Raw genomic sequence first — 14,037 nt, forward strand, 5'->3', positions numbered from 1 at the left:
TTTTAAAATAGATCTGGAGTAGTGATACTAATATCAAACAAATAGATATTAACCACGAAACTGCTATAAAGGATGAAGAAGGTAACTATATGTTAATAAAAGGGACAATTCACCAAGATGAAATATCAATAATAAATGTTTATGCACCTAACTTAGGTACCACAAAACACGTGATGCACACACTGGCAAAATTGAAGGGAGAAATAGGTATCTCTACAATAATAGTTGGAGACTTCTACATACTACTATCAGCATCTGGACCCAGGATAAAGAAACAGAGAGCTTGAATAATATGATAAATGAAGGAGACCTAACAGACATTTATTGAACATTCCACCACAAAAGAGCAGGATATACATTCTTCTCCAGTGCTCATGGATCTTTCTCCAGGATAGACCTTATTCTGGGACATAAGTCAGATCTTAAAAAAATGAAAAGATTAAAATTAGAGAAAGCAATGTCTCTGGTCACAGTGGAATGAAGTTGTAAATTAAAGAGCTAATTAAAGCCCTAACTTTACACCTGGAGGAAATAGAAAAAGAACAGCAAACCAATAACAAAGCAAGCAGAAGAAAATAAACAATAAATATTAGGTGAGAAATAAATAAAATGGAGAATAAAAAAAGGAAAAAGAGTATTAACAAAACAAAAATTTATTTCTCTGGGATCAATAAAACTGAAAAATCCTTAGCTAGTCTAACAAGAAAAAAGAGAGAAGATGCAAATAAATAAAATAAAAATTGAGAAGGGACACATTAACACGGACCCAGCAGAAATGAAAATATCATAGGAAGATACTGTTAACAAACAGATGGCAACAAACATGACAACATTGATGAAATGTAGAAATTCCTAGAAACACATGAAAACCCAGTGACCCTAGAAGAAATCAAAGACCCCCAAGAAACCAACCACAAATAAAGAAATTGAAACTGTCATCAAAAAGCTCCCAAAAATGAAAGGCCCAGGACCAGATGGCTTCAGAGTTGAATTATGTCTATCATTCAAATACAACTTAATACCAATATTTCCCAAGCTTTTCCAAAAATTTGAACTGGAAGAAATGCCACCAAACTCATTTTATGAAGCCAACATTACCTTAATATCAAAGCCAAAGAGAGATATTATGAAAAAAGAAAATTATAGAACAATTTCTCTAATGAATATAAATGCAAAAATCATCAACAAAATATGTCCTAACAGAATCCAGAAGCACCTTAAAAATTATACACCATGAACATACAGGTTTATAACAGGTATGCAGATTTAGGTAAACATAAAAAAATCAATCATTGTAATATGCTACATTAATAAGTTGAAGACGAAAAATCACATGATTATCTCAATTGGTACAGTAAATCATCTGACAAAATACAATACTCTTTTAAAAATTATCCCCCCACTTGTGGTTTTTTTGCATGCTGTCCACTCTCTGTGTCCATTCACTGTGTGTTTTTCTGTGTCTGTATTATTTATCTTATTTCCCTTCCCCCCTTGTGACTTGCTTGCTGTCTGCTCTCTGTGTCCATTCAAGTGTACTCTTCTGTGTTTTTTCTTGTCTCCTTTTTTTTGTTGCATCACCTTGCGGACTCAGCTCTCTGTAGCACTGGCAGGCCCAGTGGTGCACCACACATCTACAGCTCTCTGCAGTGTGCCCGTGAGCCTGCCTTCACAAGGAGGCCCCGGGATGCAAACCCAGGGCTTCCCATATGGCAGATGGGAGCCCAACTGATTGACTCACAGCCGCTTCCCACAATATCCTTTTATATATTAAAAAAACTCTCTGAAACATAGAAACAGAAGAAACTTTCTCAATATGATAAAATGCATATATGAAAAACCCATGACTAACATTGTACTGACTGGTGAATGACCATTTTTCTCATGGAGATCAGGAAAGAAAAAAAAGATGTCCATGATCTCTGCTGCTATTCAGTATTGTGCTAGATATTCTTGCTAGAGCAATTAGGCTAGAAAAGAAATAAAAGTCACCCAAATAGGAAAGGAAGAAGTAAAACATTCACTATTTGCTGATGATAAGATCCTATTTTGAGGAAATCCAGAAAAAAACTACAAAAAATCTACTAGAATAGATGATTTTAGCAAAGTGGTGGGATACATTAATATGCAAAAAGCCAACGGTGTTTCTATACACTACTAATGAGCAAACTGAGGAAGAAATCGGGAAAATTCCATTTACAATAGCGACTGAAAGAATCAAATATTTAGGAATAAACTTAACAAAGACCTACAAAACAATAAACTTAGAGAACTACAAAACTATGCTAAAAGAAACCAAGAAGACCTCCATAAATTGAAGGACATTCCATGTTCATAGGTTGGAAGTCTAAATGTCATTAAGATGTCAATTATACTCAAAATTATCTATAGATTTAATGGAATTTGCACCCAAATTTCAATGGCCTCTTTGTAGAGTTGGAAAAGCCAATTATCAAATTTATCTGGAAGGACATGGGCCCCTAAATAGCAAAAAGTCTCTTTAAAAAGTAGAATGAAGTTGAAGGACTCTCATTTCAACTTTAAAGCGTATTTTTTAGCTATAGTGGTAAAAAGAAAAACAAAAACAACAGCATGTACTGGCATAAGGATAGACAGATTGACAAATGGAATTGAATGAAGAGTCCAGAAATAGGCCCTCACATCTACAGTTAAGTAATTTTTGGCAAGGCTGTCAAATGAACCCATCTTTTTCAGAACAGCCTATTCAACAAATGATGCTTGGAAAACTGGATATCCATATCTAAAACAAAGAAAAGCATCCCTATCTTGCTTTATACAAAAATTAACTCAAAATAGGTAAAGGACCTAAATATAAAAACTGGAAAAAACTGGAATCATAGAACTCCCAGAAAAAAATTGAAATATCTTTAAGATATTGTGGTATGTATTGTTTTCTTGAACCTTGTACCAAAAGCATGAACAATGAGAAAAAAAACCCAGATAAATAGGACTTCCAAAATTAAACACTTTTGGGAAGCAGATGTGTCTCAGTGGTTAAGCACTGGCTTCCTACCTATGAGGTCCTGTGTTCAATCACTGGCCCCAGTACCTCAAAAAAATTAAACACTTTTGAGTTTCAAACAATTTTATTAAGGTGAAAAGCAGTCTACTCACTGGAAGAAAATCTTTGATAACCACATATCAAACAAGGGTTTTATTTTCATATTATATAAAGAGATCACATAACTTAATTGCAGAAGGACAAGCAACTTAATTTTAAAAAGACTTGAGTAGGTATTTTTTCCAAAGGGGAAATACAAATGTCCAAAAGGCACATGAAAAAAAAAAATGCTCAGAATCACTAGCTATTAGGAAAACACAGATCAAAACTGCAATGAGATAAAATTTCATACCTTACAGAATGGCAATTTTAAAAAAAACACACAAAGTATAGGTGCTGGAGAAGATGTGCTGAAACAGGAATACTTCCTCACTGTTGTTGGAAATGTAAATGGTGTAGCCTCTGTGGAGGATGGTTTGGTGGTTCCTCAGGAAGCAAACTATATAACTGCTTTATGATCTAGCAGTACTGCTGCTATGTAAATATACAGAAGAACTTACAGCAAGGATGCTAACAGATAATTGCACACCCATGTTCATAGCAGCTTTGATAAAAATTGCTAAAAGATGGAAAAAACTGAAGTGACCATCAACCAATGAATGGATGAACAAAACGTGATATATACATATGATGGGCTACTAATCATCTGTAAGAAGAAAGAACAGGGGAAGCTCATGAAAGCATTGATGAACCTTGAAATTAGACACAAAAGGATGAATATTGTATGTTCTCACTGATACGAAATAATTGATTAGTAAACATGTAATTATACTATAAAGTCAAGGTTAGTAGGAGACAAAATGCTGGTTAAGGGAGGAGAGATGATAAGGAATCTATGTAGAATGTTTAATACGGTCAATTGTAAATATACTGTAATTGATAGAGTTAATGGCAGCACATTATAAAGAGTATAACAAATACTGCTTATTTATAAATAGGATTATGCTTGAAAGTTATAGTCTAGGGAGGTTAATATTAATTGAAAGGCAGCTATAGGATAATCTAGGGGCTGTATAACATAGTGATTTTGGTAGTAGATGAGGATTGTGGTTAATAATATAGATACAAGAATGTTCTACTACACGGTATTAAGAACACAGTGATAAATGGGAAAAATTCATCTAATGTAACATATAGACTATATTTACCAGTAATATTGTAATATTTTTGTTGAAAAGGCAAAGAATGTACTGTATAAATGCTAAAGGTAAAAAAAAAATGTGGGGTTTAGTTTTCAAGATAGGAGTGAGTAAACATTTTTTTCTTCATTTTCTTCAAAAGAGACCTTGGTCATGTCGTTTAACCAAACTGTGCTTATTTGTGTATCTTTCTGAACACCAAAGAAACAACTGAGTTTGTTTTCAGGAGTAAATAATTTAAATGTGACTGGAAAGAATTTTTTAGAGTAATGGCTCCATAATTTCTTAAACTGCCTTTTCTCTTTCATTTTATTTTTGAAGTTGGAAAAAAAAACGGCAGAGGTGTGACGTCATCAACACAGCGACAGAAAACAGCCCCAGAAGAAAACCTGTCCCGAAAATCTGAAGGATGGTGAGACTGGAGAAGGACCCCCCCCCAAGCACTGAATTGAAGAAAGAGGAAAACATCAGGTAGGAAACTCCCTCCAGGACCTGCCGGTCCTCTCGCCTTCCCTCTCCACGGGTCGGTGCACAGCTCGGGAGTTCCCCAGAGGCAGCCAGCAGCCTGGATCCCTCTCACCAGGGAAACAGATTTTAGAGGCCCTCAAAGAAATGAATTAGAACCCCACGTATAACCAGGCACTGAGACCCAACCCACAGAGACCCAGGGATGAAAATAAGCAGCTGAGGAGTGCTGAAAAAAGGGCCCCATTTGGGGGTGCGAGTTAAACTGCCACAGAATGCCTGTGGGTGCGTGGTGCGCTCGCTCTACCCGGTTACTGCGGGTGGAATTCTCTAAATGCACAGTGGGCTTTTCTGGGGACCCCACCATTCTGGAATTACACGGACTGACTCTCAGAGGCAAGAAAACCTAGCAGGGAAGAAACTTTTGGCAGAAAAGCCTCACAGAGAAAAACAGGGGAGGGTTAAACCGAACCGTTGGGAGACAAGAGAGTCCTAGAAATGAAAAGTGTAAGGAAGTTGGAGTAGTGAGTGAGGAAGATAATTTAAATAGATCATTGGCTCTGGGACAAAATTCTGCACAAAACCAAATAGAATAGATCAAGATTCCTGGAGAAAGTAGAGAAGAAAGAAGCTGGCAAGTTTTGGCAGGCTGTTCTCATGTTTAAGATTCTGGGGAAAGGAGCACTTAGATAAGAACTAAGTTAAGTTTCAGTTTTGCTGATATAGGTCTTAGCATGAGGCTCTCCAACTAGAGCCTATTTAATTTATTTAACAATTTCCCCCAGTTTGATCTGGCTCTCAGCCATTGAGAGTTGTGCTCAAAACGCAAGCTCTTGAGCCCATTTTCAGTTACTGCCTAAGGTCTTGGAGTAGTACTTGCAGGTTGTTTTCATGTTGGGAACATAGGTGGTCATTATGCTGTCAGTTTTTCCATGATCTTCATTTTTATGTTATCCCAGGCTAAAGAAATAATTTGCTGGGTCACCAGTGGCTGGGGACCCACATTCAAAACTCCTGAGAGAAAACAATACACCAGGGAGACTATAATGAGTACTATGAGTGATAAAATCCCCACCTAATAATATGATTTAAACCAGCTGAAATGAAAGGGATCAAATAATCAGGGCCTTGAGCAAAGCCTTACCTGTTTAAACCATGTGGCTTTTTAAGTTATTTCAGGCAATTGTGTCTCAACTTCCCCAGAAGTGTGACCCAAGTACAGCAGGTGGCGTTGACAATGGAAAAAAATCCTCTTCATTCACCTAATAGGTAATTAAATTTGGGAATGCTCTTGTCTAAAATTAAGTTTAGCTAATAAATCTAAAAAATGACTTGTGGAAGCTATAGCTCTAGCAGTAGGTTCAGAAATTTCTCCTATTGTGATTGACAAATATCTAATCCTGTTTTCATTTGTGTTAACCCTAAGCCAAGGTAGCAACAATCTGCCAAAAGAAGCAAAACCAGAATCACTAACTCCTTGGGTAAATCCTGTGTTGCCTGAGACTGTCGATTGAGTGAAGTAGTGCATTGTGAAGTTTCAGATTAATTATAGACTCCTAAGTGGCTGTGAGGAGACCAAATACACATTGCTCAGATATTTATCAGCTATTAAGGCAACTTACTACCCTGGCAAATATCTGATAAAATTTCTACAAAAAAATATTGCCTGGCAGAACAATTTAACTACAGCCAAGGTGATGCCATTTAGATATCTGTTATTAGGAATACTATCATTCGTCCTTAGTATACAGGGGTCTGAGGTGTTGAGAGTACAAATGAAGAACTGACTAAAATTTGTGTTGTGAATCTTTTTCAGATCCAGTGCCTTAAGCCTGAAAGTCTACATGCATTGTTAAGAAAACTTGTTCATGGAGGCATGTGGACTATTATAGTAAGTTTTCTGAACTCTTCTATGATATCTGTATCATTCCGTAGACCAGTTATGTTTATAGTGTGGCTGAAACTGAGCAAAAGCAGGTTCTTTCCTCCCAACGCACTTTAAAGACCAAGTCCTTTGATACAGGCATTCCTAGTGAGAAAGTTTATTTGCTAGTCTAGCAAAGAGGTCGTTGGCCCAAGGGTCCCAAAATCCGTCTCCCTGAGTTTTAGGAGTTTAGGGCTTTTATGGATTCAAACAGGGAAAGGTGGAATGGTTACCATCACGATACTAAATATACACAAGTATGATCCTGATGTTGAATTAACCATAATCAAGTGTATATGATGTGGGGGCATTTTCAGGACTTGGGGTTGTCCTGGGTATTGGAGGGACAGATGCAGGACATTATGTCCTGCCATGGCCCACTGGGTGGACTGGGGGAGAGTGTAAACTACAGTATAAACCATTGTCCATATGGTGCAGCAGTGCTCCAAAATGTATTCACCAAATGCAGTGGATGTCTCACGATGATGAAAGAGGTTGTTGATTGGGAGGAGTGGGGGTGGGGTGGGGTGTGGGGTATATGGGTACCTCTTATATTTTTTAATGTAACATTTTTTGTGGTCTATGTATCTTTTTTTAAAAAAAAGACAGTAAAAAATGCTCCAAAAAAATAAAAAATAAAAGAAGCATTAACAAATAGAATGTCATCTGGGTTGAACATAAGAGCATGTAATGGAGTCATTAATTTCGAAGTTACCAGTTTATAATCATGGGGTATCCCCTCATTGGATAAAGATAGCAGAATAGCAGGGATAAGAATATTGCAGAATTTTAGGTGAATGTTAAAAGGTGAAGTAGAAGGATCTCATAAGAAGTCAGTTTTCTGGAGGAAAAATGTTAGGTCTCAGTATATTGAGGCTTTAATTTTGCAGTTTCTGCTGAAGCTTTAATGCAATTTTGGGTAAGCATGGGAAACTGCTTCAAGGTGGGGGCTCTAATATGCAATAGATTTTGTTATTGAATTAGCAATCCTAAGACTTGGTTATATAACCATTGACTCTAATCATTTCCAGTTAGCAAGGAGGACAGAGCCTGATTGAACCTATGCAAATAATTATATTATCATAAATATAAGAATATTCAGTAGGAGTTTCCAAATTCTAGATGTGTCAGGCAAGGAGATAAAGAAGAATGTTTTATGAATTACAGATATTTTAATTCAATAAGAGTTCCCTTGCATCTAGAAAATAGAACAATAAAATATTAGCAGTAATTTAAATAAAACTATAATAATTCTTTATCAATTTATTTGACCCTAGATAATTCTTTTTTCATTTAGATTTTTTATTATCAATCTTATGAACCTATCAGCTTCTTCACTAGAATTCTGGGGATCTTGCCTCAGTACAGTTATTTAAGGAATGCCCTGGCCTGTAGCTGATTGTACGTGTTTTCAGGAAAGCATCAGAATAAAAACTATCTCTAGATGACAGAGAATTTAAAATGTCCATCATTAACTTACTGCTGTTTCACAAAAGTGAACAGCTGAAAGTTCATGAAACATTATTTTAAGAACAACTGACCTTATGATCAATAAAACTATTGCCCATATCAGACATCTCAGTAGTTGAACAACTCATGAACAGTGAGGCTATTAAGTCTCTAAGAACTTTACATAATTTCTGAAATGTTTATATTAATAGCACTTTATCCTTTAAATTTAATCAATAGAATGTTACAAAATCCTTTTTAATTTGATAACACTTACTATGCAACTGATAATAAATTGAATAAAATTTACCACATCTCTTTGTATAAGGTGAAGGAAAAAGTACTTAGTGATTTTCTAGTGGTGCTCTGGAAAATCCAAACAAGAGTTTAAGATCAAGAAGATATCATTTATGGTTCAATTTTTAAAAGGAAAACATCAAAACTTGTCAGACTTTAACAGCTTGTTAAATAAAACATGGCAAACTCTGAAACAATATTTAGTTCCCCACTTAATGAAAGTGAGAATAAAATATTTAAAAAGTTAAGACAAGAGGTAGCATTATGGTAAAATATACTTAATTAATTTAAAAGTAAGAAGGATTCTTCTCTAAAACAAGGAAAGGTGATAAGATCAGTATAAAGCATGGGAGATTTTTCTGATAAGATTCAGAATCTTTGCCATCTAGGCAGGCTACTCATAGGTTTTTAAAAAGGCTTTTCTTAAATTTTTAACAAATCAATTATATTGATACATATTAATAAAGGATAAATCCATCCAAAGTGTACAATCAGTGGTGTGGTGTACAGGATAAGCACATTCATTCACTTCAATCATTTTTAGAGTATATTTGTTATTCCAGTAATAATACAATAGTAAAAAGCAAAAAACAAACCAACAAAACTCATCACTTCTCAATCTCTCGATGCTTCCGCTGCCATATATAGCTGCTATTCTGTTTCCTTTGCTGTAGATTATTTATTTATAAATTTTGTAAAAAAGTCTTATATAGGCAATATCACCCATATTCATGTTACATGAGGTTTCACTGTTATATAGTCCCTTGTTACATATGTTAGCTTTTCTTCTGATAATATACATGTTCTTAGAATTTCTCTTTCAACCACTGTCATGCCCATATAATAGTCCTGCTAATCACAAACAACGTGATATTCTCTCACCATTTTGATTCATTTCCAGAGATGTACATTTTAACCAAATCTTCACAAATTAAACATCAGCTTTCTATTCTCTATGCTCATTCTATTTTCTATATTCTAATTATTAATTCCATAAGTTTACATAATATATTTATTTCCTAATAGCACAATCATACCGTATTTGTCCTTTTGTATCTTGCTTGCTTCACTTAACATAATGTCCTCCAGGTTCATCCATGTTGTCATACTCTTCGAGACTTAATTTCTTTTTATTCCATCATGTATATACACCACAATTTGTTTTTCCACTCATCAGTTGATGGACACCTGGGTTATTACTAAATTATGGCAATTGTGAATAATGTCTGTATGAACTTCAGTGTGCAGATGTCTGTATTGCTGGTGTCTGTTCTTCTGGATATATGCCTAGTAATAGTATTGCTGGGTCTCATGGCAAGTCTGTATTCAACTTCTTAGGAACTGTCAAACGGTCCTTCACAATGGCTATACCATTCTGTATTCCACCAGTAATGAATAAGTGTTCCTATCTCTCCACACCCTTTCAATATTTACAATTTTCTGCCTTTTTAAGAGTGACCAGTCTAATAGAAGTGAAATGATCTCATTGTAGTTGTGATTCACAGTTGTGATGTTAAATTTTTTTTCATGTTTTTCTTCACTATTGTATTTCTTCTTTGGACAATTGTATTTTCAAATCTTTTGCCCATTTGTTAATTGGGTAGCCTTTTCATTGTTGAGTTGTATAATCTCTTTATATATAATGGGTATTAAGCCTTTATAAGGTATGTGATTGTCAAATACTTTATCACATTGAGTCTGCTGCCCCTTCACCCTTTTGAGAAAATTGTTTGGGGTGCAAAAGTGTTTTATTTTGAGGAAGTCCCACTGATCTATTTTTTTCTTTTGTTGCTCATGCATTGGATATAAAGTTTAGGAAACCACCACCTGCCACAAGATCTTGAAGGTGTTTTCTCTCATTTTTTTCTAGGAATTTAACAGTTGTCACTTATATTGAGGTCCGTGGTCCATTTTGAGTTAAATTTTGTAAAAGGTGTGAGATAGGGGACCTCTTTCTCTCTGTTAGATATGGCTATCCAGTTTTCCCAGCACCATTTGTTGAATAGATTGTTCTGGCCCAGCTGGATGGGCATATCAGCCTTGTCAAAAATCATTTGACTGTAGATATGAAGGTCTATTTGCTGCGCTAAGTCAGCAATCAGTTACCTCGAAGGGAAGGTGATGCAGAACTTAAAGAAATAAAGGACAGAGAGAAACACAAGAGAGGAGATAAAGGTGGGACCAGGGGACACACAGCTACTGGAACCGAGAGCCTTGACCCTAGTTTCCACATAGTATTTATTGGAAACTACTAAGCAGCTATTTTCTATCAGAACAGTAACATCATCTACAATAATAGGGAACAACTGCAACATCTACAATAAGGAACAGGTCATACAAAGTTAAATGCAATCTAAACTTTTTTTCCCACATCTATTTCTGTATTTTTGTTTTACTTCCATCATTCAATCTATTTGTCCTTATGCAAGTACCATGCTGTTTTTACCACTGTAGATAAGTAATATATTTGAAAGTGAGGAAATGAGAGTCCTCCAACTTAGTTCTTTTTAAGATATTTTTGGCTATTTGGGGCCTCTTGCCCTTCCAATTAGATATGAATATTGGCTTTTTCATTTCTGCAAAGAAAGGCTGTTGTGATTTTTATTGGGATTGCATTGAATCTGTAAATCATTTGGGGTAGAACTGATATCTTAATGATATTTAGTCTTCCAGTCCATGAACATGAAATGTCCTTCCATTTATTTAAGTCTTTTTTGGTTTCTTTTAGCAATATTTTGTAGCTTCCTGAATACAGGTCCTTTATGTCCTTGCTTAAGTTTATTCCTAAATATTTTATTTTTTAGTCACTATTATAAATGAATTTTTTTTCTAATTTCCTCCACAGATCGCATATCAGTAGTGTATGGAAGCACTATTGATTTATACATATTAATCTTATTTCTTGCCACTTTGCTGAAATCTTCTATTAATTTTAGTTGTGGATTTTTCAGAATTTTCTAGATATAAGATCATATCATCAGTGAATAGTGAAAGGTTTACTTCTTCCTTTCTTTTTGGTTGCCTTTTATTTATCTATCTAACCTTATTGCTCTAGCTATATCTTCTAGCCCAATATTGAATATCAATGGTGATAAATGGTAACAATGGAAATCCTTGACTTGTTCTGATCTCAGTGGGAAAGCTTTCAGTCTTTCACCATTGGGTACAAAGGTAGCTGTAGGTTTTTCTTATATTCATTTTACCATATTGAGAATTCTTGCTTCTATTCCTATCTTTTGGAATGTTTTTATCATGAAACGATACTGTATTTTGTCGTAGAACATTCATGTGATTTTTCTTCTTCAATTTATCAGTGTAGTTTATTACATTAAATGATTTTCTTGTGTTGAACCACTGTTGCATACCTGGGATAAAACCTTCTTGATTGTGGTGTATACTTCTTTTAATGTGATTTTAGACTCAGTTTGCAGATATTTTGTTAAGGATTTTTGCATCTATATTCAATAGAGATATTTGAGTTTTCTTCTTTCATAGCATCATTATCTGGTTCTGGTTTTAGAGTGATATTGGCTTCATAAAATGAATTTGGTAGTGTTCCTTCCTGTTTAACTTTTTGGGAGAGCTACAGCAGAATTGATATTAGACTGTCTTTGAATGATTGGTAGAACTCACTTGTAAAGTTTTCTGGCCCCAGGCTTTTAATCTTTTGGAGGTTTTCTTTTCTTTCTTTTCTTTTTTCAAAGATTTCTTTTTTATTTTATTTATTTCTCCCCACTGCCCCAGTTGTCTTTTCTCTATGTCCATTTTGCTGCGTGTTCTTCTTTGTCTGCTTCTGTTGTCAGCGGCATGGGAATCTGTGTCTCTTTTTGTTGAGTCATCTTGTTGCGTCAGTTCTCCGTGTGTGTGGCACCATTCCTGGGCAGGCTGAACTTTCTTTCACGCTGGGCAGCTCTCCTTATGGGGCACACTCCTTGCGTGTGGGGCTCCCCTATGTGGGGGATACCCCTGCATGGCACAGCACTCCTTGCGCACATCAGCATTGTGCGTAGGCCAACTCCACATGGGTCAAGGAGGCCCAGGGTTTGAACTGCAGACCTCCCATGTGGTAGATGGATGCCCTAACCACTGGGCCAAGTCCATTTCCCTGGAGGTTTTCTTTTTTGAGAGGTATGAAACCATGTACTGAACCTGGCAACATATATGTGGGAAACAGGCACTCAACCATTGAGCCACTTTGGCTCCCCTGAGTTGTTTTTTTCTTTGTTTGCTTGTTTTTTGTTTTTAGGATGCACTGGAAACTGAACCTGGGACCTCCCGTGTGAGAAGCAGGTGCTCAACTGCCTCAGCCACATCTGCATACCTTTGAAAGGTTTTGATGACTGTTTCAATCTCTTCACTTGTGATTGGTTTATTGAGTTCTGTTTCTTCTAGGGTCAGTGTAGGTGTTTCATGTGTTTCTAGGAATTTGTCCATCTTGTCTACATTGTCTAGATATTTGGCATAAAGTTGCTAACAGTACCTCTTATTATCTTTCTTATTCCTGCAGGATCAGTGGAAATGTGCCCTTTCTCATTTCTGATTTTATTTATTTGTGTCTTCTCTCTTTTTTCTTTGTCAGCTAAGGGTTTGTTGATTTTGTTGATATTCTCAAAGAGCCAACTTTTGGTTTAGTTGATTCTCTCCATTGTTTTTTGTTCTTGATTTCTTTTATTTCTGCTCTGATCTTTATTTCTTTCATTTGGCTCAGTTGAGATTAGTTTGCTGTTTTTTTCCTAGTTCCTCCAAGTGTGCAGTTAGATCTTCAGTATTAGCTCTTTCTTATTTTTTAATATAAGCACTGAGTACTATAAATTTCATTCTCAGCACTGCCTTTGCAGTGTCCCATAGATTTTTTTTTAAATGGACATGGTTAATTTATTACTTGTTCACAAAAGTAAAATGCCTAATGAGAGTTGATTGTAAAAATAATGTAACTGATAAGAAAATCTGTTGTTTTTGTCACATGTAACCGAAATTGTGCCCAGTAACACTATGTTGATGTCTAATATCAAGCAAAGCAGGTTCAGGACATACAGACAGTGAAGATATTGACAAATCCCTAGGAATTTATATATTAACTGTAGTATTTGTATTAGTAATATCTTATGTATATTTAAACTGTGGAAGGTTAAGCATCTCTTTTTTTAAACAAATCAATTTTATTGATTCATATTAATAAAGCATACAATTCATCCAAAGTATACAATCGATGGTATTTGGTAAAATCACCAACTTTTGCATTCATCACTTCAATTATTAGAGCATTTTAATTATTTCAATTATAATAATAAAAAAAGGACAAACAAACAAGGAAATTCCTCACCTCTCAATCTCCTTATGTTTCCCCTGCTGTACATAGATGCTATTCTTACACAATTATTCATTTGTTTAAGTAGTTTTAATGAGATATATTCACATACCATATGATCTATCCAAAGTGTGTAGTCAATAGCTTGTAGTATAATCACATTGTTATACATTCACCATCTCAAAAATGTTGGAACAATTTCATTACTCCAAAAAGAAAGACCATGTGCCCTTTAACGTTACACCCCCAGTCCTCCATAATCACTAATTTAATTTTGTCCTTTCAAATTGATATATTTACATTTTATATAAGTGGAGTCATACAATATGTCATACTCTGTGTCTGGTCTCCTTCACATAGTATGTGTTTTTTT

At 35.2% G+C, this 14,037-nt stretch overlaps 1 protein-coding gene across 30 annotated transcripts in view; it reads left to right on the forward strand.

Moving 5' to 3' along the window:
- The first annotated feature begins 4,542 nt into the window (after positions 1-4,542).
- LOC101422035 (zinc finger protein 596-like) overlaps positions 4,543-14,037 on the forward strand; it is a 63,526-nt gene continuing 54,031 nt past the window's right edge. For 4 of the 30 annotated variants that reach the window (XM_058307734.2, XM_058307733.2, XM_071218753.1 and 1 more), the window contains exons 1-4: positions 4,589-4,692; positions 5,857-5,955; positions 6,503-6,577; positions 12,603-12,686. The gene's annotated coding sequence lies outside the window, so the exon portion shown is untranslated. Of the gene's footprint in view, positions 4,693-5,856; positions 5,956-6,502; positions 6,578-12,602; positions 12,687-14,037 lie in introns of all 30 variants that reach the window. The other 26 variants (XM_058307746.1, XM_023585571.2, XM_058307744.1 and 23 more) reach the window with 16 other exon arrangements.

Source organism: Dasypus novemcinctus, chromosome 12 (assembly GCF_030445035.2).
Source record: "Dasypus novemcinctus isolate mDasNov1 chromosome 12, mDasNov1.1.hap2, whole genome shotgun sequence".
Lineage (NCBI taxonomy): Eukaryota > Metazoa > Chordata > Mammalia > Cingulata > Dasypodidae > Dasypus > Dasypus novemcinctus.